Source organism: Lissotriton vulgaris, chromosome 2_2, assembly GCF_964263255.1.
Source record: "Lissotriton vulgaris chromosome 2_2, aLisVul1.2, whole genome shotgun sequence".
Lineage (NCBI taxonomy): Eukaryota > Metazoa > Chordata > Amphibia > Caudata > Salamandridae > Lissotriton > Lissotriton vulgaris.
In genome coordinates, this window is record NC_141688.1 from 87889573 (window position 1) to 87914175 (window position 24603).

The following is a 24603-nucleotide window of genomic DNA, read 5'->3' on the forward strand; positions in this document are numbered from 1 at the left end:
TCCCTGAGGAGGCTGACTCTCACCTAATGTCTGGTGGGAGGGAGACTTTTCTTCCTCCCCAATGCTCTATGTTTGAGTGGAGTGATCCATAGTTTCAGGCTTCACAACACAAACATCTGTTTGAGTTTGGGCTGTGACCATCACAGCCCTACCAACCTATTCAGGAGGGAATTCAGTTTGGGTGTGGGCTGTGACCATCACAGCCCTGCCAACCTTTACAGGGAAGTCTGCCTGAGCCTGGGCTGTGACCATCACAGCCCTTCCAACCTCTTTAGGAAGGAATTCTGCTTGGGCTGGGGCTGTGGCTATCACAGCCACACTAACCTTTTCTGGAAGGCCTACCATTCTAGAATGGGTTTCTTGTTCTACCTCAGCCCAGGCTGAGATCTCTAGATCATTCCCCAGTAGACAATCTACAGGCAAGTTTGATGGCACTGCCACTCTCTTGGGGCCAGTGACACCTCCCCAGCTGAGATTTACTACTGCCATGGGATGATCTTTCTGCACTCCATCAATGTTGATCACCTGATAGGTGAACCCAGTTAAAAGTTGTCCTGAGGGAACTAGACTGTCAGTCACCATAGTGATGCTAGCCCCTGTACCTCTGTAGGCTTCAACTTTCTGGCCATTGATGTGGGGCTCCTGTCTGTACTTGCCCAAAGTGTTGGGACAAGCAGTGAAGTTGGCAAACCCCATGTAATTTTCACAGACAAGAGTAGCTGTGTAGGGGACCTGGTTAGGCCAGAGTCCACCTGAGTTCCCCAAGTAAACCCAGCCAAATTCTTGGGGGCACTCCCACCACCTGGGGGATTACTACTAGTAGTAACAGGAGGTGTTGGAGTATTACTTGGAGGAATATTCTCCTTATTGCTGGCCTTGGGGCAACCGCTGTCAGTCTTCCAGTGGCCAGGTTATTTACAAGCATGGCAATTAGGTTTCTTAATTGTAGAGGAAGGATTTTGGGACCCACCCCCATCATTGGAATTTTGGGGCCCTGGGGAAGTCTTGTCTTTAGATTTATCCCTTCCTTTCTCTTGAGGCTTGGTAGAATCTTTCTTCTGGTCATTACCCTGAGTTTTAGGCCTAATCCTGGTTCTGACCCATTTGTCTGCCCTCTTACCCAATTCTTGTGGAGAGGTCAGATCTGAGTCCACCAGGTGCTGGTGTAAAAACTGGTTTTGACAATTACAAAGGATCTGCTCCCTCATAATCAAATTATACAATCCTGTATAGTGATGTACTTTGCTGCCCAGTAACCAACCTTCCAGAGCCTTAGTAGCACGATCTACAAAATCAGTCCAGTCCTGAGTCTGCGCTTTTTGGGTATCTCTGAACAACAACCTGTATTGCTCAGTGGTAAGGCCAACCCCCTTGATAAGGGCACTCTTCAGGACAGTGTAGTTTTTAGCATCCTCAGGTCTAACAGTGAGGAGTTTGTCTCTTCCTTTCTCTGAGAAGGAGAGCAACAAGATTGCTGCCCACTGATCTTGGGGAACCTGCTGTACCATGCAGGCTCTCTCCAGAGCAGTCATCCATTTGTGGATGTCATCCCCATCCCTGTAGGGGGGCACCATCTTACTCAGGTTTCTATGATCATAGGACCTGTCTTCATCCTTAGGGATATTGCTGCCACCAGTGGAATCTAATCCACTTAATCTTTGTTCCCTTGCTAAAGCAAGTTTAGCTTGTGCCAGGGCTGTTTCCTCTTTCTCTATCTGAAGTTGGACAGCTCTCATCCTAGCCTCATGCTCTTTTCTCTGAGGGGGAAGTCATTCCCCTTTGAGAACCCCTTGAGGCATTAGAAAGGATAGACTCCCTGGAAGGAGATCTGTACCTTTTATTGCTAGGGAGAAGCCTACTATTAGGTCTGGAGGGGTGAAACCCTACTCCATACCCATGTAAGCTTAGGTTAGCCTTGCTAAGTCTCCTGACCTGAACCTGGCTATCCCCCTGATCATCTGAATCATCTCCATCTATCTCCTCAACTTCTGGGGTGATGGTCTCATCATCTATGGTGTCTCCTTCTCCTGTATTAGCTGAGGGGCCTGCAGAGACCTTCTCAAAATCAGCTGTCTCTAGGACATGTTTGAGGATTGGGATGGTAGGGTTATGACCCTTTTTCAGCCTCATTGAGGGCCCCTAGGCACTCAATTCTCTGAAGCTGAGTTTTTCATAGCTTGACGGTCACTTTCCACAAGTAGAGAACTGGGTAGTTCACCTATGCCAGCCATGACTAGTGAGGTGTGGGTGTGTGCACTTACCTACTCTAAATGTTTACCTACTTGAACCTCTCTAGGATTTGTAGTCAGGTTGTGCTAAGCCCTTTGGTCTATAACCACTAAGTTCAGTAGAACTTAAGTATTTAAAGCTTTGTTTATATGTACCTATGGTACTTGATGTAATCTTTCAAATGATATTGTCAAAGATTACAATTGGTAAAACAACAGCAAGCTCAAATCACAACCGCTGCACACCAATGTGAGAAGTTGGCCTGGTATATGATGTTCACTATTCTAGTGAGTATCTTGCACCGGTCCAAACGACCCTTATGGTGATTGGTTGTAAGTCAACCTTATAGACCAGCTATCCTCATGGTAGCATGGACAAAAGCAGTCTTAGGCTAAACTCAAGAGGGCATGTGAAGCCAGCTGTTTTACCATATGCAATCCTTTTAACATCAAATGAAAGGACACCAACCAAGTTATATGTTATAAAATATATGTATTTATTACTAGAATAATCCCCTGTACTCTTTATGAGGACAGAAGCACAAGCGTTAAACAAAGAACTTCATATAACATACAAAAGTTGCACAAATATGGATAGGCCCTGGTGGCCACTCAAACCATATACTAAAATAGTGGTATAAGAACCACGTCACGAACAATAGTAAGGCCTAGTGCCTTGAGAATCGCTGGGGCTACACCGGACTAACAAAGGTTAGGTCGGGGGAGGCCCACAGGATGCAGGTGCAGTGTCTGATGGCAACCGCATGCACCAATAAAAGTCAATGGTGCGTAAAAGTTAGAAAGTTGCAGTTTTGGAAGTCTTCCAGCTGGACTAGAACTTAACCACTTAAAACTAGGACACTAGTGATGTAAATCTCTACAGGGGCACCGGAGTACCCTCGTTACTTCACCAACAGGAAGCGGGTGCATAGGTGTCAAAGTGCGTTGGGTTTCGTCGTGGAGTTCTATGGAGCCTTGATGAAAAGATGCTGCAGGCTACCAGGAGAGAAGAGTCCGGTTGGATCTAAGGGTGGATCGAAGATGTAGAGTACCTAAAAGCAGAGGGGACAGAGTCTGGGTCACTAGCCAGTGACCAGGATAGAACCAGGAAGGAACCAGGCGATGTTGAGTTGCGATAAGGTGCTGTTGTGAAGTTTGTCTCCGCTGCCACGTAGACCAGGAAGTCTCGACGACAACCAGGAGGCGGACACGGGATGTCCCACAAAGGCTCTTGCTGTTGGCGGTGTCGGTTTGTCAAATCGGAGTCAACAGGCCTTGGCAAATGCAACCCATGCAGGAATCGGAGATGGCTTCTGGATCAGACCAGCAAGGTCTGATGGGCTGCTCCTTTTTAGGGGAGCAAGGGCCATTCTGGAGCAACCAGACCAGCAGTGTAAATTCGAAGGTTCGTCATCACAGAGGCCACTAGCCAACAGGCAATTGACCGGACAATGTGTTGAGCAGGAAAAATGCAAAAGGGCCCCACGCAGCACTCGGCGAGTGTGGAGAGGTAATCTTCGGTGCAAAGGCTGCTTGGGGCTGGGGCTTTTCAATCCCTAATGCACAGCTTCGAGGGTGCCTCAGGATCTGCACAAGAAGCACTTTGCCGGCTTTCCAAGATGCCAGTCCCACGTCTCACATCACCTCCACGGGTCTCAGCTTTCCTGGGACTGTGGATCGGGCTGTTGGAAGTCTGGGAGTCCAGGTCTTGTCGGTCTCTGTTGTTCGAGCTCCAGCGGGAGCAACAACAAAGAAAACCTTTGAGCGCTGATGGTGCCTGCTTGTGCAGGGTGGTCACTCCTTGACCACAAGGGAGATTCTTCAGGCTTCTACATCGAGTAGGATGTCGAAGGGTCCAGAGTTTCGTATCAAATTTTCAGTCAGGATGATCTAAAGTCTATGGGCACAGCTCCTACCTTTATTCCAAATCAAGGGGTTGGATCACCTGCTAGGTCCCTCCTATGGGTGGGACCCAGGAAGGGGGTGGTTTCACCCCTTTCCCTTTGTCCAGTTTCGTGCCAGAGCTGGGGCTGGAGTGCCCCCGCACCTGTTTGAACTGGACTTTGCATGGGACACCTTGTGCGCCCCAGGCAGTGTCTAGTTTCATTCAGCCCTCCCTGCCCCAATCCACTATCTCCTTTCTGGGTGGTGCTAGCACCTCCCTGTGACAGGAAACCTTTTGTCCAGGCCTCCCCTGCCGGAGTTTTGGTCAGCAGCAGGAGGCCAGACTTGTGTGTGTTGCAGCAGCATCCATTTTGTGATGCTGAGGCTCTGGTTAGATTTAACTGCGTTTAAGGAAAGTAACATGTCTTCTCCCTCTAGGTGGAATGCTACCCCTGTCACCAGAACTGGCGAGGGGGTAGTATTCCAAAGTGTATGACACCTTACACAACATGTTTTGATAAAGCCAAACAATAGATAGCATTTAACCGTGAGGTTCATAATGCACTTAAGAGAATATGGTATGGCAATATCCCAGAACACCTATAAGGATATGTTTCCGAAAGCTGCAGACAGGCTCAGCTCATGCTAGAACACCATCTCACATAAAACCAAGCACTCTGCCTCCAGGATTGTTAAGACCTGCCATAGGAGTGACTTATAGGTGCATATGTGTCCAGATATAGGGTTAGATATAGTTATACTATATCTAAGCAAGGGAGGATTACACCACCTTCCCCAGCTGAGTGATCAGCCAGTTGTGTCAATTTGGGTGGCCAGCCAGGGGTGGCATACATGCTGCAGCCCCTGGTAGGCCTTGGATGCACCTATGCCCCGGGTACCAATAGTACCCTGTACAGGGGCTCATAAGGTGACCCAGTATCCAATTGGAGATGTACCTAGGGTACATGGAGTCCATTTTAAAGAGAGAGCAGATAGCCTGGGGCCCTGATTAGCAGGATCCCAGGCCAACTAAGTCGAAAACCAGCTAAACACTAGGCAAAAAATCTGGGGTAACCATAGTCAGGTATCCACTTCCCTACAAAGTTCTAATTGTTGTGCCTGATAAAACCTGATACCCCAGCATTCAGGGCGCAGGAGCTGTAACATAGAGCACCGATCCTGGGTTTTGGGGGAATAAAAAGTAGAGTTTGGGGCGTACCGCTCTAAAATCCACGTCTCAGTAAATACTGCATTGTTTTCCCTGTTAAATTTCTGCAGATCTGACTCTCAAAAATCATTTTCAGGAGTGAGATCTGGGGGCACATCAAATGCAACCAGCCGCAGACAGTTGAAAATATTTTTTAAGACGCCTCTTGTGTGTGAGGAAAAGGGAGTTGGCTTTGCAACCAATATATTGGTACTCCGTCCTCTTCTTCTCTGGATAAATATTTGGTCAAGGAAGTTGACAAAGAGATACTGAAAGATTGCCTTGCCTTTGATCACTTCCATCATATTTCCTGGTTTAATCACGTTAAGAAATCCCTGCAGAACTTTGATAGGGTCGACCTATTCAACACCCCTAAGATTATAGTGAAACATTATCGTAAATAGATAAGAGATAATTTTGTGAGGCTTAGTACCTCTGTCAGAGAAGAAGCTGCCTTCTATTTGCCAGAGGGTGCATAGATACATCTTGCTGAAATTTGTTCAAACTATGGAACCCTACCACTCAGTGGTAAAGAGGAATTATGATCGCTTTTTACTCACCAGATTCAGGCTGATTCTTTTGCACTAATTGTTGGCATTTACCGGGGGCAGTTATGATGTTCACTCTTGATGCCTGCGGGTGCGACAATGTGTCTCCGCAGGACTAGGACACATTGCACTTCATAATGTTTTGTAATTTTTATGCTGTACCAAGGAAGGCCTATTTCATTCCTTTGTTAAAACATGCAAAGTTCACTCAAGTGCATTCAGCCCTCTCGTTTTTACAACTGCTACTTGTAGATATTCTTTTTAATTTTGCTGTTGTTTTTAAACTGCAATGAGATTAAGAAATAGTAGTGACCTATGAACGTTTATGGCTGTCTTTTAGTGTATGTTTTTAATGTAAGTTTATCACACATAGCTACTGTATTTTTATTGTGGTTTTTCTGTCTTATCTATATGGTGTTGCTTTTATGGTTTGTAAAAAAACCAAATAAAGCTTGGTTGACTGACTCTGGGATATGTCACAGAATGTAGTTCACACTGTCATGTTAATTTATCATTTCTTGGTATTTATGGCACTAAAACCTTTATGAGGCATTCAAGCATGAGTTTACATCTATTGGTTAAATAATAGTCGAAATATACTAGTTTCAGTTGTATTGTTTCACAAAACCCAAAATAGAATGGATAAATGCATAAAACTATCATAAATAAAGATGGATTAATACTGTAAAAATTAGAGACCATAAAACCGAGTGAGCTGGTATTTCCCACCCCCGTGCAATCCTTTGTTTTCACATGGGGTGGAATTCTGACTCATTCTGAATTTATGGAAGCCACTCATTTCCAGGTACCATAAGGTCTGTACCGTCTGTAAAATGTTGGCAAGCCAAATCTGCTGGAATTTAGCAGAGAAGAGTAGTATGGTACTTACTGTGACATATGAAGTTTGGTGGGGGCCGGGGGGCGGGGGGAGGGGTAAACGCTCAATAACTCTGAATAGATGCCATATACTCAGACCTCATTAATTTGAAGCCCTGTGGAGTAGGATTTTATCAAGAGCTGGATGGGGGAAATAAAAGACGAGCTGGCAAAAATGCCCAAACCAACACTCTTCCCTTTATCTACTCACACCATCTCTCTCTTACTATACATCCAGCTATACTCTTTCTTGCCTTCCTTCCTCTCGCCCATCTCCTTCTCTGGCGGCCTTTTCTCTACCTTCCTTCTTCCTCCTGCTTCCCCGTGCCTGCTGTAACTCACCTTGAAGAGCTGGGGAAAATGACACAGGCACCAGGGGCTTTCGAAACCAACCTCTAAAGGCCTCTGCCTACCAGGGAAATTTCAGGTAGAATAAAAGGTCTATTAGGTGTGATAAATAGCACCTTAACTCCTGGCTACTCGAATTATGGCCATATTACGCTAATGGTTCTCAGAATGAATAAAAATGTCTGTTCTCTTCAGGAAATACTTACATGGGATGCATACAACAGTGGGTTCACTTATCTAACCTATCTGTCAATTCACATTTAAAGGATTGGACCACAGAATACTTAAAAAATGTATTTTAGAATCCCTGTTCTACAATCAATGGGTTCTATTCACAAACTGCACTTTGTAGTATGTTTAGTAGCAATGCAATAAATAGCACTACCCACAATCTACAAAAGACTGATTGCAAACATTCCGAGGCCTCTGCTGCCGCTGCTCCTATCATTTCTAAGTGGAGGTCTCCACTCCGACTGCGGAGATCTATGTGCACATAAGCGTACGCTTTTGTAGTAAAGATGGGAGGGACACAGGGCTGGAAATAGGGAATATTTACTCCTAATAGGAGGGGTTGAGGGAGAGGTAAGGAGGAGTTAAGTGAAGGACGAGACCCACCCACAAAAGAGTAAGAGCATTGATATGTACAAACTACACTTCTAGTGTTACTACAGTAACACTAGAAGTGTAAAACAGTAGTAAATGTACTCCAGCTGATTCTTAGAGTAAGTCCAGTACCACACATGGCCAACAACTGTTAGTGCAACCCACTCCCATAGAAACAATTGAGGTACCAAGTAACTATAGAAATGTATTAGAACAAAAATGAAGCTTTATTTGTTTTATTTTTTAAGATACAATAACTTTTTAAGAAATCCTGTGTAACGTTATTACGTTTTTGTTTGCTTATATGATCATCGTGGACTAGTACTGAAAGCTCTAAAATACTTTTGTTGTTCTATTTCTTTTACTGATTGTTTCATATTTATATTTCAAAGAGGCAAAATGTTGCTATTTGCAGATTTACCTTTTCTTACTGGCTCAACATGAAATACTGGATACAGTAGTAAACTAATGACCAGGTTCAGGGTCGGATTGGAATCACAATTTCGTCCCGGGCACCGACGAAAAAAGTGGCCCACATTCAAGAGGCGTGGCCCATATGTAAGGGGCGTGGCCCACATTCAAGGGGCGTGCCCTTTCATTAAACACCATTTGCACAGACAAGGAATGAAAGTGGGAGGATACTGTTCTTGCACACAACACAGGGCCAAGGTGACAATGGCCTACATGCTGAGCAACTTAAAAAAATAGCAAGGCCCCTTTTTGTCACAAAATTATTTCAGCCCTCCAGCACAGGAGCACCTGAAAAGCAGCAAAGCCCCTGCTATTACTAACCTACTCAGCCCTCCCCAGACCTTCAGCTCAGAAGCACATGAACAGAGGTATGGCCCCTGCAATTAGTAAATTAATCAACCCTCCAGGCCTTGGGAAAATGTCCTGGCAGGGGAGCACAAAACGCAGCTTTCCGGGTCATCCAAGGTAGCCAGGTAGCCAGGGGGGAGGCTGAGGTGAAGCTGGTGCACGGGAAGTGCCTTCCCAGTGTGTTCTGGCAGTTTGAGTATTTACCATTTACTGTAGTATTACTCTTGTACCTGTGTATGGTACCCTTTTGTAACTTGCACACGTCACTTTTCTCTTGTAAAACACTGTTTGCTACCTCTCACTTTTGTTTGCTTTAGATACTTGCACAAGTGCCACCATTGCCTACGTAACGTTTGTTCTTGTGCTGGAGTGTCTGCCATTAATTGCAGTATTATACCTCTACTTGTATTTTGTACGCTTTTGTAACCTGCACACATATCTCTTTTTCCTCCTGTAATGTATCGTTTGCTCCTATAGTATTTTGGTTGCTCACTATTGTCACTTTTGATTCATGTAACTTAACGTTTGCTTTTGTAATTTGTCCACTTATAATTTTCTCCTCATGTATTATTGCTGTTCCTAGTGTGAAGCGCTCTGACACCTTCGGGTAAAGTCCGCGCTATATAAAATCGCATAAATAAATGAATAAAACAAAAAAAATCCAAACATCACCAGGCCCCCACAGCAAGACCCATTCTTCCTCGCCCACTATGCCCTTAATGTGAAGGGCTGTGGGCGAGGTGCTAAGACTAACACCGTTTCAGGGCTGCATGGGCGCCAGGGGGCCGAGGTGCAAATGGCTCAAAAGCTTGAGAAACACCTGGCCCCCAGGGAGGCCGATTATTGCAAACAATCACCCCTCCCCAGCCCAGCCTCAGCTTGATTGCTTGGCAGGGTGGGGTGAAGGAGAGCCCACAGCTGACAATCGCTGTCTGGCCGCACAGCGAGGCTGCTTTCATTTTCTCAGTCTCTGTCTCCGTGCATTCTGTGGGCCGGTTTTTTTTCTCCCCATTCCTAGTCCACTCTCTGTGGACTGGGACAGGGGAGAAAAAAAAAACGGCCCACTGAGGCACCGGCCCTTCGGCCCATTCTCGAATGCCCGCCTTGCCAATCCGCCCCTGACCAGGTTGTAACGCTAGCGAGGCCAGATTGGGTAAAGAGAACTGGATTCAGAGACGTTTTAAGGCATGGGCTAAATGGGCCATTGCCCAGGGCCCCCAAGTTCCAAGGGGTACCCTTGAGAAAGTGAACTTTCTCACTAGCTCACTTCAGTATATTTCTGCGAGGGAACTTATGTGACAATCTTGCTGTGAAATGAAAGCCTTTTTTTCTAGCACACAAAAAAATGAATTGAAGATATTTCAGAATACGAAAAGTACAAATGAAGTTTCTTTTTTTTGTACTTCTGAAGTGTGGTGGAAACAAGTATTTAAATAGGATCAAAACACATCATTACACTGGATAATGAAACTTCCACACATTATCGTTTGTGCGCAGTAAAACTTTATGTTGGTGTAACGGTAATAGTCATTTCAATTGAACATGTATTCTTTGTAATGGCAGTGCACTACCACACCATGCATACTCCACATAAGCCACGCCACTCTACACCACCCCTCTCTACTCCACTCTATGCCACTCCACTCTACGCCACACCACTCCATTTTACAACACTCTACTCCACTATATGACATCCCACTCCATTCTACGACATTCCACGTCACTCCACAACATATCACTCCAGTCTCTATCATGGCACTCCACTCTACGCCCGTCTATTATAAGACACTTTACGCCAGGCCACTCTACTCTACACTCTTCCAATCTATGTCACACAACTTTAAAAACATTTTTTTTTTACTAATTTTATTTCGTATAACACATTGTACACAGCTGTTTGTCCACAACCCTGAGGCCGGCAGCGCATATTCTATGTAAATGTTTCGGCTAATACACAGCTCTTGTGCCTACAACCCAACGGGCCGGCAGCGATGAATAATTTCTATTTTTTTATACTCCATCAGTTTGGCAATGAAATCAAAGTGTACTGACAACTGAAATATTTATACTGTAGTTATCTCAACATAAAAACAACTCTCCCATTCCCTCCCCCCTGCCTACACCGAAGTTCCTTGGCACCGATCTGCATGTCTCACCTCAACAATTTATACACCATTCCCGCTACCTTCCAATAATTTCCATGCACGCTCATCTCCACCCTACTCTGCTCTAGATCACTCATGTGTCCTTGCGTTTATATGTGTTAGTTTGGGTAGCTGACCCACACCACCACTAGTTGTCTCCAATGGCCTGATCTACCCGGAGGTCTGACCCCACTGAATTCAGCCAGGTCACAAATGGTCCCCAGATGTCAACAGGTCTAGATCTGCTGGGCATAAGTTCCCAATAATGGGACAATTGATCCTTGCAATAAACCACAGTGTTAAGCTATGTAGCCACCATAGGGGGCTGTACTTTCTACCAATGCATTGCCACTTGACGTTTAGCCAGCAATAACAGCATGGATGTAAGTTTTTGAGTGGTCTTTGGGACCTCTAGTACGAAACCCAAAAGGGCTATCAATAGGGCGGCCTGTATCTGAGAACCAGTGATCTGTCTAATGATCCTAAATATCTCCATCCAAAACCCTTCTATCCGTCCACACTCCCATGCCAGGTGCGAAAATGTGGCATTCTGTTCCCCACACCTCCAGCAGTTGGAGTCTGGTTGTATACCCATGCGGTGCAATTGAGGAGGCGTTCAATACAGCCTATGTAAAAAGTGTATCAATCGAAGTCTATAATTTGGTGGGAAGTTTTCAAGTTGCAAGCAGCAATATTGCCATTGCTTGTCCCTGATTTCAATATTAATGTCCCTTTAGCAATTCGTTTTGGACGTGGGCTGCATTATAGGCGTCTCTCCTTGAGTAATGCTATAAATATGTGTGATCAATGTTTGAGGAGAGGGGTTGGATAGCACATTTTCCAATGATGGTAATGCAGGGGGTTCCCTGGGAAATGTCTCATATCTAGCTCTAAAAGCTGCCCTTATCTGGTAATATAACAACATATCCGAAGCTGTCAGCGTCTGCAGGGAACACATCTGCTGTAACGTCATGAAACTCCCATCTGGGAATATATCGCCTCCCTTCTCTAACGCATGCGCCCTTGCTCACAGTGTGGCTGAATTATCTGTGAGTGGAAAGAGGAGTGGGTTCCCTCCAAGTGGCAGGGAAGGAGCATATAGTTCCTCCTGACTGGCTCTCTTAGCAATCCCTCGCCAAGCTCATTGCGTTGCTTTGCTTCCACTGTATCTATTTCTAAATGTGGTCTCTTGTAAGGTTGGTATACTGCTGATTAAATCGGGATAGGGGCCACTCTATTAATTTCTATCACCACATGAGGCTGATATGGTGTCGGGTGCTGCTAAAAATGCAAGAATTGCGCCTGGGCGCTGTAGGCATATAATTCAAAGCCCGGAGCCCCTAGACCACCTTGGGTAAATGGGAGCGTCAATAAATTCCACGAGACCCTGGGTTGTTTGCCCGCCCACACCCGGTCATGAATGGCAGCTCTGAGTCTTTTAAAAAAGTGAGTGTTGAGCGGCATCGGGATGCTTACAAAAAGATATAATAACTTAGGCAATATCACCATTTTGGTGACAGCTATACGGCCTATCAGCGATAGTGGCAGTGACTTCCATCGCTGAACATTGTTGTCTATCCACTCTATTACCAGCCAAATTTCTTGTACCGATCTACTGATCCAAATCCCCAAGTATTTTACTTCACCGCTTGCCCATTGTAAAGGGAATTCTGTGTCAAACTGAGCTGTGGTGTCGGTCAGCGGAATCATTATAGATTTCGACCAGTTTATTTGAATGCCAGTTAGCCCACCATATCTAATCAATTCTCTCATGACTACTGCAAAGTTTTCCTTGGGGTTTGTCAAATATATTATTATGTTGTCAGCATACAACGATATCAGTAAGCCTCTTGAAGTGAACCCTATGCTCCTGTGGGTATGATGTTGTCTCAGCCTAGCCACCAGTGGTTCCATAGCAATTGCAAACAACAGAGGTGACAGTGGACTACCCTGTCTTGTCCCCCTAGTCACCGCAAATGGTTTTGATATTTGACCATTTACTCGAACTCTCGCCACTGGGTTCGTGTATAGCAATTGAATTTGTGAGATAAATAGAGGACTGAGTCCCATTTGAGCAAGCAAGACAAAAATAAATTTCCATTCTAAGGAATCGAGCGCTTTCGTGGCATCCAATAGTGCAGCAGCAGCCTGTACATGGGGGGCTAGGTAGTGAAGAAGCCTGAACATTGTTCTCAAATCGTGCGAAGTGGAACTGCCTGGTATAAAGCCAGATTGGTCCGACAAGGCTATCTGCGGGAGCATCGGTTGAAGTCTATTGGCGAGTAGTTTGGCATAAATCTTAGCATTTAAATTTATAAGGGATCGAGGGGAATAAGATTCTGGTACTGTGGGATCTTTATCTGATAATGGTAGCTTCACGCAAGGTAGGAGGGAGGACGCCCATCTCTAATGCCTCTGAATATACCTGAAGCAATCAGGGCAAGTATTTCCACGTATTCCTTGTGAAAGGATGCTGACAATCCGTCTGCCCCAGGGGCCTTCCCGGCGGGCAAACTGCTTATAACTTGTTTAACGTCCTCCACCGTGATCAGGAGTTCCATGTACTGCAGTGCACCATCATTGTACCAGGTCAGTGTCAGTGTGTCTAAATAATCAGATATATCAGTCTGGGATGGATTGGTTTTAGTAGTATATAATGATTTGTAGTATTGGGATATCATATGAAGGATCTCAGGCGGTGTTTTGACCAGCTCACCGTCTGCAGTGCATATTTTTGTGATATATGCAGAGCCCCTAGGCGGCCGGAGCAGACCTGCTAGTGTTTTCCCAGAGGAACCTCCAAATATATGGTATTATGTACGGTCTTGGTATTTTAATTTGCACCTGAGTGGGTGCATGATCAGACAGAGTGCGCGGATGGTGTGTCGCGTTAGTAACCCAGGTGTGAATGTCCCTAGAGACCAACCAGTAATCAAGCCTCGACCATGCATTTCGGTGATGTGTAACACATGTGCCTTCCCGTAGCGTTGGGTGTAACACCCTCCACGTATCGACTAAATGTAGGTCAGTTACAATATCATGCAGCATGGCCACAGCTTTCTGGTGATGCTCACTTTAAGTGCCCTGCCTGTCAACTGAGTCCAAGAGAACCGTGTTATTCATTGACTGTATCTTCTGCCAGATTAATGCAAAAAATTCTCCGGATCGTCCGTGTTCGGGCCATATGTGTTTACAATTACAGTGGGTGTATTGTACAGCGTGCCCTGAAGCACAATGTATCGTCCTTCTCTGTCCCGCAACGTGTGGTGTGTTTGCCAGTGGAGCCCCTTACGGATCAATATTGCAACACACCTAGAATAAGATGAGTACCCAGCTTCCACAACCTCTCCCCATCTGGTATTATGAAGCATGCCAGCCGTCGCCCCGGTCAAATGTGTTTCCTGTAGTAAACAGATGTCCACCCCGTTTCTCGGGAGATAAGAATGGACCATCCTAGCTTTTCGTCGGTCATTAAGACCCCTAGCATTCCACGTGAGGCAAGTCATGTGTGTCATAGCGGGTGCAGACATTGTGTAGTATCATGGCACAGTCATTTCAAAGATGCAGACAGGTTACAGACATGGATCAAATCAGAAACAATACAGTGCAAAGTTGCTGCCCAACAATAGTAGCATAGCAGGTGAGACATTTCAGTGCAATTCTGTCGAGTATAACGCATATATCTCATGGAACTCTCAGGCAAACCCCAACAAAGGAACATTCCCATCTGCCCTGACCCCCCCACACCAACCCCCCAATTAGGTTGTGAAGTATCTATCCCTCCCCCCATCAACTAAAACCATTTACCCGCCATAACAAACATTCATTCAAATTCATCCCATGAGGAACGTGAGGCCACCGGCTGGACTCCCCTGTACTTGTGACAGGGTGGCAGACTATAGTCTGTACGACCGTAAAATACACAGCCCAGTTTGGTCATAACAGTTCTGACACCCATGTTTCAGCTCTTTACCACAATGTGTTTGATTATAATCTATTGGTATTATGGCACCTACAATTAACCCTCCGGCCGTGCCTCCTCAATTAAAAAAAACAACACTCAAGCATATAAACTTATCTGGGTATCCAACGTAAGGGAATCTAGGAGTCAATCATTGTCACTGAGGCGGTTGTCAGCTTGTGTATCGTTCGGCGACGCTCTTTGTCGTTGGTCTTTGGCCAGTTGCTTCACATACACCAATGCGGCCTTAGCGTTGGTAAAGAAGGTGGGCCTGCCATGGCCCTGGACCCTCAGCTTGGCAGGGTATATCAACGAGTACTTAGTGCCAGTTTGTTGGAAGATCTTCTTAGCGGGCTAGAATTCCCTTCGGGCCGCCTGCACCTGTAGTGTAAAATCTGGGAACATGGCAATGTCATTGCCTCTGTATTGTATGTCACCTTTTCCCCGCGCCAGTATGAGGATTGTATCTCTGTCTCTATAGTTGAGAACTCTTGCCAAAATGGGTCTCGAGGAGTGCCCGGCCTTGGCTTGGGGCCCAACGTCCTATGAGCACGTTCTATTAAAAACATTGCAGACAAATCCAATCCGAAAAGATCCGTCATCATTGTCTCTATATATTTCGCCATATTTTGTATGTCTGTTGTTTCCGCAACTCCCGTGATCCGTATGTTATTCCTCCGTGATCTCTCTTCTAAATCTTCGTTCTTTTGCCTGATGACATTCAGCACACCATTCTTTTCGCGCAGCTTCTTGTCCATGTCAGTCTGCCCGACCTCCGTCTCCGTCACTCTGGTTTCGAGTACATTCATGCGGCCCTCCTGTTTTTCCACTCCTTGCGTTATCCTATCCATTCTCTCTGCTTGGGAATCCATTTTGGAGTCAATTCCTTGAAGACTGGTCTTCAGGTCTGTAAACATTGATCGGATGTCATCTTCCGGCAGAGTCATACTTGGGGTATCTTCAGTCGGACTCTGTTGATTGCGCTCTCCATCCCCCGTCTTGCTGGACTTCCTGTTGAAAGCAATCTTCGGTTGTCTTGTGTCAGGCATTCCCATCTTGTCTTCCGTGGTATGCGCTAGGCTCCACCTCTGCAGGGCTCTCCCACCTCGTGTGTTTCGTCAACACGACGCAGTGCTGTCCTTATTTCTTCACTGCAAGTCCGGTTCTACAGTCTAGCCACTGAGCTCGTCTCGCACTCCTCAGCGTCACACAATGGGCTTATCTCTCCTCCCAGGAGAATCTGCCGTCCCCAAATGGATCCAGTGTATGCCTGAACTGTCGCTCTCAGCCCTCTATGAACACAGCATTTACCTATGTGTACTTGCGTGTAGTGGCTGTTGATGACTACTGGTGCTTACATACAGCTCCACACCCTGCGTCCGCTTGCATAGCTGGTTAAGCGTTGGTATATATTGCCGCTCCGCCTGGGGTGCCTTTCTGATCCACGTCCCTCTTGTGTGTCAGCAGCAATACCCATGCGCGTAGTGTCTCTGTGATCAGGTATTCATGAAATGCCCCCTCTATGGCTATATCGTCTCAGGTATCCCAGGTCACTGCCAGAGAACCTCTGCCCCTGTCACCTTCTATCTTTTGCCTCCGATTGCAGCAACTAGCGTGAGGTCAAAGGCCCCCTATTTCGGCCATCCACACACGCCACACGCTCCAGCCAGGGGGGGAGTGCACCGTCACTTGGGTCGCGCACAAAATGGCGGCCGCAGGAGTCCCCTTCCCCTCTCAGTCGGGCGCTTCACACGGGGGGAGAAACGTGGGCGATTGTCGCGCCCTCCGTATGAGGGCAGCTGCAGCTCACTCCACTGGCAATTAGGGTATGGTCCCAGCTAGCTCCCCGATGTTGGTGTCTTTCGGCGCTTCAGGGCCAGCATGTCCAGTTTTTATTTTAAATCGCTCGCGTTAAAGTCTGGGTGGGGAGCCTCAAAAACACACCATTTGTCCCGTGCTGCGCCATCGGACTATCTATGCAGACGTGGTGAGAGGCGGACCAAGCAGACCGCAATTGTTCTCCCCCGCAGCGGCACTTCCACCTTACCTCATCCAACGTCCTCTCACTTCCGCTCGGGTGTGCTGCAACTCGAGCCCCGCACGCTACTCTGCGGCGAGCGTAGGAGGCCGTACTCCGTCTCCCACCTCCAGTTTGTCCGGCTTTCCCACAGATGTCACCCTGTGCAGGCGTTACTTGCATCAGAGCTCTGCTCTCGTTGGGTCTGCAATTCGGGTCTAGAAAGTCGGATATATGATGGATTATTTAGGTCTGCCCGTGGAGCCGCTGTAACTCGCGGCCATTCCCAGCACGGCAAAGCCACGCCCCCTCTATGCCACACAACTTGACTCAACCAAAATCTACCCTACTCTTCTCAATCTAGCCCAATCCAACCCACTTCACATCAGTCTATCCCACTCCACTTCACTACTACTGCAAGGACAGCTGGTGAAAACTGCAACTGTCCCAGCAAATTCAGGACACCTGGTTACCCTAATCTCACTCCGCTCCAATCTACCCCACTCCCCTCAATCTAACTCAAACTACCCCCTCCACTCCAATCTACACCACTCCACTCCACTCAATCTACCACATTCTACCACACTCCAATCTACCCAACTCCAATCCAATCTACTCTACTCAAATCTACCCCAATCTACGTGACTCCACCCCAATCTACGCACACCAATAAACCTTACTCCAGTCTACCACACTCCACTCTAATCTACCCCACTCTAATCTCCACTCCACTCCAATCTACCCCATTCTACACCACTCCATTCTACCAGTCTACCACAATCTCATCCACTCCAATCTACCCCACTGCAATCCACCCAATCTACTCTAGTCTACCCCAATCTACTCAACTCCACTCTACCTAAGTCTATCCCACTCCACTTCACTCTCCCACAATCTACCCAAACATTCCATTCTACCACATTCCAATGTACCCAGCTCCAATCTTCCCCAATCTACCCATTCCATTCCAATCTAACCCGCTACACCCAAATCGACCCCAATCCACCCCACTCCACTCTACCCCACCCCAATATACCCCACTCCACTCCAATCTACTTCATTCCACACCACATCCACTCCACTCCAATCTACCTCACTCCAATCTACCCACTCCACTCCAATCTACCCCACTCTGCTTCAATCTACCTCAATCTACTCCATTCCACTCCAATTTACTCCCCTTCATTCCACTCCCCAAATCTACCCAACTCCACTCCAATCTACCCCCCTCCACCCCAGCCTACCCACTCCAATCTACCCCACTCCAGTCTACCCTATTCCACTCCAATCTCTACTCTGATTTATCCCCACTCCAGTTCACTTCAATCTACTCCACTCTACACCACTCTAATCTACCACAATCTACCACACTTCAGTCTACCACAATCTACCCCACTCCAATCTACCCCATTTTACCTCACTACAATCCACCCAATCTACTCTACTCAATCTCAATCTACCCCACTCCACTCCCCCTCAATCTTCCCTACTGCACTCCACTGTGCCACAATCTACCACACTCTACTCCAATCTACCCAACCTCAATCTTCCCCAATCTACCCCACTCCACTCCAATCTAACCCACTACACCCAAATCTACCCTGATTTACCCCACTTCAATATACCCATCCCAATCCACCTCACCTCAATCTACCCCACCCCAATCCAACCCACCTCATTCCACTCCAATCTACACCAATATACCACACTCCACTTTACCCTATACTACACTACTCAAATCTACACCACTCCACCCCACTTCACTCCACTCTACTCCAATCTACCCAACTCCCCCAATCTACCCCACTCCACTCCAATCTAACCCACTCCACACCAGTCTACACCAATGTACCCAATCTACCCCACCCTATCCCGCTCCAATCTACCACACACAACTCCAATCTATTCCACTCCAATCTACTCCATTCCACTCAAATGAACTCCAATCTACCTTTCTAGAATACAATCCACACAAATCCTCTCCACTCTGATCCCTTCTACCCCATTTGCCCCCACGCCAATGTGCCCAACTCCAATCAACCACACTCCACTACACCCACAGTCTACCACCCTCAACTCTAACCTATCCCACTCCAATCTACTCCACTCCAGTCTACCTCACTCCACTCTAATCTACCCCACTTTACTCAATCTAACCCACTCTACCCACTCCACTCTACCCCACTCCATTCTCCCACAAACTACCCCCCTCTACTTCATTCTACCCCAGTATACTCCAATGTACCCTATGCTACCCCAATTTACTCTAATCTGCCCAACTCAACTCGAATCTACCACACTCCACTCAACCTTGCTCCACTTCAATCCACCCCAATTGAATCTACCACACTCACCCCAATCTATCTCACTTCAAACTAGTCCACTCTACCCCAGTCTATCCAACTCCAATCTACCAAACTCCACTCCAATCTACCCCACTCCACCTCAAACTACCCCACTCCACACCAGTCTACCCCACTCCACACCAATCTACCCCACTCCATTCAGTGCTTAATTTGAGATGGAGGTTTCCGGCACTTTATCATCAACACTGGTGCTTATAGTGAGAACTCGCCCCAAAAGTATTGGAGCACCAGTTAAGCACACATTCATGTTTTGTAGGCATCAGGAGATCAGGTGTTCTGCCCAGAATTACAGGATGTTGAGCCTATGTTGAGATTCGAACTTGGTTCCACTGCTCCAAAGTCTGTAGCTCTGGCTGTTACACCACAACCTCTCCCCACTTGTAGGGTTTCATGGTTAGTAGTTAGTTCTGTTATAGACGGCGCTAATAGGAGCAATGGGCTTGTGCAAGCTGCCTCCCGAGGAGAGGTCTGACACTTATTAATTCACAAATTAACCACTGTCTCCACTCCAATCTTTCCCACTCCCCCGTGCCCCACTCCACTCCTCTCCAATCCCATCTACCCCACTCCAGTCTACTACAATCTACCCAACTCTACTCCACCATAATCTATACAACTCCATTCAACCCCAATCTACTCCAACCTACCCCACTCAACTCAATCTGCCACACACGACTCCAATCTACCCCACTCCACTCAATCTACCCCAATCCGCCTCACTCCAATCTACCCCACTTTACCCCAATCTATCACAATCCAATCTACTCAACTCCAATCTACCCCACTGCAGTCCACTCTACCCCAGGCTACCCTACTCTACTCCAATCTACCACACTCTACTCAAATTTACCCCACTCCATCCCAAACTACCCCTCTCCACAACAAACTACCCCACCACACACCAGTCTACCCTACTTCACCCCAGTCTATCCCCATTCCAATATACCCTCACTCCACTCTAATCTACCCCACTCCACTCCAATCTACGACCATCTAGTCCAATCCACTCCAATCTACCCCACTCTACTCTCCACACGGCCCCACTCCACTCCACTCCACCCCTCTACTCTCCACTCCGATCCACCCCACTTAAATCTACTCCCCACTTCACTCCAATCTACCACAATCTACACCACTCCACTCCACCATAATCTACCCCACTCCAATCTATCCCACTCCATTCCCGCCTATCCCATTCTCACCTAATCTACCCACTCTACTCCAATCTACCCAATCCACCCCACTCCACCCACCCACTCCACTCCACCCCACTCAAATCTAACCTACTCCACTTTAACCTACACATATCTGCCCACTCCATTTCAATCTACCACACTCTAATCCACCCATTGTACCCCACTCCATCCCAATCAACCCCACTCCACTCCAATCTACACTCCACCCTACTTCACCGATTTTATTCCACTCCAACCTATCCCAGTGCACTACAATCTACACCACTCCACTCTACCCCAATCCAATCTACACCACTGCAATCTATCCCTACTCCACTATAATCTACAGCACTCCACCCAACCCTAATCTACACATTCTACTTCAATCTGCCCCACTCCCCTCCCATTTACCCCACTCCATCCCAATCTACCCCACTGCACTCTACCCACTCCCCCACCCCAATCAACACTAAGCCAATCTAACTACCACACTCCTGCACTCCAATCTACCCCACTCCACTAAACCCGCTCCACTCAACTGCACTCCACTCCAGACTACCCCACACTACTCCAATCTATCTCATTACAGTCTACCCCACTCTACTCCACGCCAATCTAACAAATCTACCCCACTCTACTCCAATACAATCTTCCCCAATCTACCCAACTCTACCCCGCTCTCACTGTACCCCAATCTACCCCACTCTATTCTACCCAAATCTACCCCACTCCACCCACCTCTATTTACCCCAATCCAATTTATCCCCCTCCAGTCTATCCCATTCCACTCCAATCTACCCCTCCAATCAAATATACACCAATCTAGCCACTCCAATCCAATCTACCCCACTCTACTCCAATCTACCCCACCCACTCCAATCTATCCCAGTCCACCCCACTCACATTTACACCAATCTACCCTACTCTATTCCAATCTCCCACATTCCAATCCACCAATTCCACAGCAATCTAGCCCGCTCCACTCCAATCTACCCCAATCCACCCTAATCAAACCAAATCCACTCTAATCTATCCCACTGCACTCCAGTCCACTCTACCCTAATCTATCCCATTACACTCCAATCTACCTCAATTTACGACACTCCACTCTACCCTAATCTATCCCACTCCAATCCATCCCACTTGAATATACCCCACTCCACTCAAACGTACACCAATCTAGCTCACTTCATTCCAATCTACCACACTCCTTTTCACCCCACTCGACCCCAATCTACACTACACCTTACTCAAAACAACCCCAATCTACCAAACTAAACTCTCCACCTTCACTCCAATCTACTCACCTCTACTCCATCCTAATCTACTTGACTTCACTCCAGTCTACCCCACCGTACTCCAATCTACCCCACTACACTCCATCCACCCCAATCTATCCCACTACTCTCTACCAAAATCTTCCCCACTCCGCTGTACCCCAATATACGCCATTCCAATCTACCCCACTCCAATCTACCCCACTCCTCTCCAATCTACCACAATCTACTCCACTCCAATCTACTCCACCCCACTTCCAACCACCCCCACTCCTATCTAATCCACACAGCTCCAATCTGCCCCATTCTAAGACACTCTAGTCTACACCACTCTATTCCACTACAATCTACCCTAATCAACCTCACTCTACACATCTCCACTCTATCACAATCTACCCCACTCCACTCCATCCCACTAACTTTTAGCCATTGTGAACAGCAGCCACACACATGTACAACATGGCTAAAAGACATAGCCAAAGCCAATAGATTTTGCAAGACCTATATGCGTTGCCAATGCTTGTTTTTTAATACAATTGAAATTTAATAAATCAAGATTGGTTAAACATAGCTGGTACCACAACAAATTATAATAGGCACAACTTGAGTGCCATCTTCTGGCAAGAAATGGAATAGAACAAGAATTTCTGGTGCTGCCATAATAATAGGAAGGGTCTCTGGAAATAACCACAATACTGTGGCATATTCTGTGGGAGAATTCATTTGCTATTTTTCCATTTTAGCAAACATTAATATTGAAGGGGGAAACATTTCTGTAAATCACAATGATGGCAGACTAAGTGGCCTCACAATAGGTAAAGTCATATCCTTATAATAATCCTCCCTTATAACGTGGATCGTGCCAGTGTTACAAAAACAAGTTGATATAATCATGCCCAAAAATTTAAAGAACCTGTTTTGATTTTACTTTTTATAAATAAAATGTATGTTTTCCACATTTCTGTATATAATTCAGCTTATAAATGGCTCTAAGGTATACTGCTTTTGACCAGACGTGTGCAATTTGGGGTTATGTTTTAAATTTTGTTTAGAGAGTAAACAAAATGTAATTGGTGTGTTTTTTGTAGTCAGTCTAACTTGTTGTTCGTGCATGTTTGCTTTCTGCAGTTTTTTTGTCCAGCTCTAAAGCACAAAGCACTGCTCATTTGGAGTTATTTGGGTAACTTAAGGGTTAATGGTGTGAAGTTAGAATTTTGAGGCAGAACTAGATGAGGAAAAAGAAAGGACTTGTCTTCAACCAATTGATCATCACTCGAGCCGTTTAAGTGCCTCCACTGGGGCTCCAGCTCGTTGTGCAGGAACGACAACAAAGGCCCAGCTGTCCTACGATAGCAAGCACTCGATGGGTACCAAGAGCGCAGGGTGGAGCACCAACACAGGACAGTAGAGCGCTCAAAATGGCGGATGCAGAATAAACAACTCGGTGCCCTGAACGCCATGTAGAGATAGCTCAGTAATTTGTTTTTAGCAATCAGAGAGGCGTGTGCCAACATGCAGAAAGCACTCTGCCACATTACACATGACGCCGATGGCTCAGTGGAGCCCATGCATTGAGTGGGCAACAGGGAATCTTTGGAAAATCATTTGGAGAGTCATGAGGGTGCCCATGGCGGGTTTGGGGGGCCGCCGAGCAACGCGAGGTCTGCCCCCCGGGCAGATTTGGGAGGGGGAGGAGGGCGAGCAAATGCAGCCATTTTGCTGCTTTGGGCTGCCTTGGGAATAGCCCAAAGGCAGCCCAAATTTACATAAACAGCCCAAAAAGTGACAGTTAACTGGGGTCTCCGCGCTGGCCCAGCCACCATTTTAGGTTTGGTAACCTGGTGGCTGGTAGAGCAGGACAGGTGTCTGTTTTTGTTGTGGGGTTTGTTGTTGTGCAGTGAGCGGTGTTGCGATATGGCCCAAGAGGATTTTCGAGTGCTCGAGGCCATCTGCCTGCTGAGCGAGGCGGGCGGATGGACCTCCTGGTGGGACCCCAGGTGCGCCCGGTGAGGCGCGCGTCCGCGGGGGTCGCGTCGGCTGTGTTGGCCTGCTCGCCGCCTCGTAAGGCGGCGTGCAGCCAGGTAAGAGGGCAGGGCCCCGCGGTGAGGGGGGGGCGTGCCCTGCAAGCGGCACAGAAATCATGTGTGGGCGGCCGGGATGGCCGGCAGGGGGGCGCTGCCAATGGCCCCCCGCTGGTGACTCACCGGGCTCCTGAGGCTGGAGGGTCGGGGACCGGAATATGCGGGCGGAAGCAGGGCCGTTTCTGCCATTAGGGCGGCAAAAGGGCTAGGGTGGCAAAAGTGGGGAATTTTTTATTTTATTTGAAGGCAGTGAGTGCAAAGCAAACGCACCTGCTTGCACATGCTGCACAGCGCAACCTAGCATAGTGGTGTGTGGAGCGGGCCGGCGGTACGAGTGTATGCACACCTTCTCATTCCGCTCTCTGCTAGTAGCAACTGATCCCCACACTTTCACGCACTCACAGCCCTCGCCCCCCCTCCACCTCCACCAGAAGCGCCTGCATCCGCTATTCCGCTGTGCCCACATTGAATACTGCAGTTCCTGTGACCCGCTGAACCCGCCAGGCCTTTCTCTGCCCCAGCAGTCCACGAGGCGACAGGTATACCGCCCCAGCCCTTCCAGCCACGGAGCTCGGCAGAGAAAGCACAGAGTCACAGAGACAGAGGGAGCGAGAAGGGGTGCTGAAATCGGTAGCAGAGGCCTAGCTGTTAATTGTGCAATGGCAGAGAGACACGGAAGGGTCCAAATATAGCTGGGGGCAGGGGGGTCTAAATGAGCGGACTAGGGCAGCATCAAGTGGAGAATGGTTTGCAGGTGCATGTGGGAGGGGCAGCGGGGTTCGAGGCTGTGGCAGACGAGAAAGGGGGTGAGAGAGCTGAGGAGAAAGACGAGAAATCAGGAACTGCTAAAGAGGGGTGAGTGGAAGAGCCAGACCCTGCAAGAACCAGAGACACATCTGGTATATTAGGGAAGCAAGGAAGGGCAATGCAACACGAAAGAAGCAGGGTGTGAGCAGAAACCACTGAAGGGATGGAAGGCACGCACAGAAGAAGAGAGAAGAGCAGCTAGTGGGGAATGGCAGGCAAGAAAGAAAGGGTGAGCAGGACCTGGTGAATGGAGGGCAGGGGT